The 3,134-nt window shown below is 28.4% G+C and overlaps 1 non-coding gene across 1 annotated transcript; it reads right to left on the bottom strand.

Annotated features, from left to right (window-relative positions):
• Nucleotides 1-929: 929 nt before the first annotated feature.
• Nucleotides 930-1,036, bottom strand: LOC124361562. Its single transcript, XR_006922321.1, has one exon. It is a non-coding gene; the product is annotated as a U6 spliceosomal RNA (small nuclear RNA).
• Nucleotides 1,037-3,134: the final 2,098 nt, after the last annotated feature.

Here is a 3,134-nt window from a genome sequence, read left to right on the forward strand (position 1 = left end):
TGCAGACGGCCTGTGTATATATGGCGACACTACACGCTCGCACTCCACCGAGAACTGTAGACTCTCAGATACTGTTCTGGCTGTGTTTGTAGCACCATCGTTTGTTTAGTGTTCAATTACCGACTATACAAGATTTGTGAATCATTTTTATTTATTCTATACAATCTTATATAGATTAAATGAAAATGTTATATAATTATATTATATTTTATTTTAATATATGATATTATATTTATATATTATATTTATATTTTATATATTATATTATATTTATATTTTATATATTATATTATATTTATATTTATATATATTATATTATATTTATATTAATATTATATATATATATATATATATATATATATATCTTACGAGTATATAAAATTCTGATTTTCTTTTAACTTTTACTACTAATCCTACATTTGAAACAAGAAAAAGTATTTTTTTTTATAATGTGATATGATAAATTATTTAATATTCTAAACTTTTTCCTTCTATTTTAATAAAGGTTTTCGACAAGTTTGTAAATCAAGCGGCACTCCATTTAGGACTCATACAACGTGAAATTTGTTCTCTTTGTAAAAGTCAATCAAATTACGGTTGCCTGTTCAAATACCACATAATTTACTTACTGACTTAGGATGTCGTTATATTTCATCTTTTTAATCGGAAACAGTTAAGGTATGTTATATTCTAAGTTAATACTGAGTAAATAAAACAAAAACATGCGCAACTATATCATACTCGGTGTTTTGTTTACATTTCAGAAGATTACTTGAATATAAGCACTGTGCAATTTTAATACACACAGGATAAGATAGATTTTATTTAGGAGCAAAAATAAAATTTAGTATAATATACACTATTTGGAATATGATCCGAAATAAAATTATGGACTATTTCTTACTTCACTTTCAAACCAAAATTCTGCAAAAAATGTGGAACGCTTCACGATTTTGCGTGTCATCCTTGCGCAGGGGCCATGCTAATCTTCTCTGTATCGTTCCAATTTTAGTATATGTACTGCCGAAGCAAGTACATCTGTCTACACTCTCAGTTGAGTATATATGGTGAACTGCGTATACGTCATTTTGTTGTCGTGTTTCATTTAAATTAGAAGGCGGTAATAATTAAGAATTCAACAAAATTGGCATATACTAATGGTTGTTTTATAAATTTCTACATATAGGAGTACTATATTTTTAACTTTAAATGTGAAACTGAAGTTTATTGTGTTTAATTTTATTCATCAAATGTTTGCAACTCGCAAACACATAATGAACACAAGATGCCCGGTGCTGCAACCTAGCGGTGAGTGAGACAACTACGTGGCGAGTCTAACCAAAGAAAGTACAGCTGCGAGAGCAATTTTGTGGCATAGAGAGAGAATCGTTATCGGCGTTTTATTCAATATGCAATTACATAAATCTCGTATTTAAACCTCAGCCATTATTAGAAAATAGTTCAATAAAATAAAACCTTTTAAAACCGAATACATTTTTAAATATCTGAATCCCAGTTATTTTAATTTTAGTAGAATAATAAAGTTAAGATTTTGTGAAATAAGAACAATTTGTTTTAGTAATATCTGTGTGAAAAAAATAATTCGGAAAAGTATAAAGATATTGCCATTGGTACTTAGCAATAAATAACATAAGAAACAATGACGAAGGCACAATTCCTTCACAAATCTAGTTTCCCTCAATTTTATTTTTATTTTTCATATTTTCCCAAACATAAATGTTATTTGTGAAGAAAAAATCTAAAAATGTTACGTTAACTGGAATTTCACAGTAATTAAAATCGACTTTCAGATTTTATTACTTGACATCAAGCTGCCTTCAATTGAATATACGTCATTTATCTAATTAGCGAAAATGCGTTCATTTACGTTCAAGTGTCAACTGGTGGACACACAGATGTTGAGCATATAATCTATAGTGTTCATGAGTACGCGAACCCATTGTCATTTAATGAAACGTCAATTAAATTAGTTTAATGAATTATTAAAAGTCATTTCAAAAAGCTTGAATTAAGAAATTAAGGTTAAATAAAAAATTAGTCTCTATTTTTTACTGATATTTAAAATCTAGATTTACTAAACTTATTTCATACTTGAGCAAATCGAAACATTTTGTACTGAGTATTTCTCAGTTTAGCCGACAGTTGCTATTTATTAATCTTGCTCTATATCAGTAACCGATTATTAACACAAGTTATAGATACGGTGAGTTTGTTACTAATCATCCTGAAACTAAAGTAGAAAAAGATTTTTTTTATTAGTCGGGAGTACAAACCGATAGCAAATTCTAAACCACAACCATATATAACAGATATCGACAACTTGGGATTCGTGTTATTATTACTAATGGAATCACAAGCAATATAATTGGGGTGGTGAATACCGTACATACTACAGTTATAACTACATGGTTTAGGCATTAATTTAAAGCTGATTTGAATGCATATCGCATTACTACTAGGAACTTAAATATATGTTAATCTAATGTAAAGTCAATATCTCTCAGTACTGAATAAGAGTCATCGTTAATTGTATTTTAGTAATTAACAAATAACAAATTAATTCCGTAAAAAATATTGATTTTCAAGCCAAATTGAAGGTCTAATTATTATGCACCAAAATATTAGAAGTATAGAGGGCTAATTTCGATTCCTTCCTGGTGGATTTATCAGTATTTTAACACTTACCTAAGATCATAATTTTATCATACATCTAGATTACATCTAATGAGACCCAATTTTATTGGATTACGAATTATATTCTACATGCAAAAACGAATGAGAATTACAGGTCAGGTAGAATAGCGATCTTTGAACAAAACAGTATCACTGACGTTACAATTCCAGTACAATTCGAAACAGCTGATGTATTAATGCTTGCATTACAAATTAATATTAAGTTGTCAGATAAATTTAATAGCTATTTATAGAAGACTACGGTATCAACATTGTAGTAAACCATTATTGCTCAACTAAACCGGAAGTTGGGAGAACCTAATATTAAGCCGTGTAGACATATCTTAATATTGGGAGATAGAGGTTATCTTAGATGGTAGTTCTATTATTGATGATTATAAATTTACCTTAGCTAGAAATGGATTGGAATCACTTCTCAC

This window comes from Homalodisca vitripennis, chromosome 4, assembly GCF_021130785.1.
Source record: "Homalodisca vitripennis isolate AUS2020 chromosome 4, UT_GWSS_2.1, whole genome shotgun sequence".
NCBI classification, from domain to species: Eukaryota; Metazoa; Arthropoda; class Insecta; order Hemiptera; family Cicadellidae; genus Homalodisca; species Homalodisca vitripennis.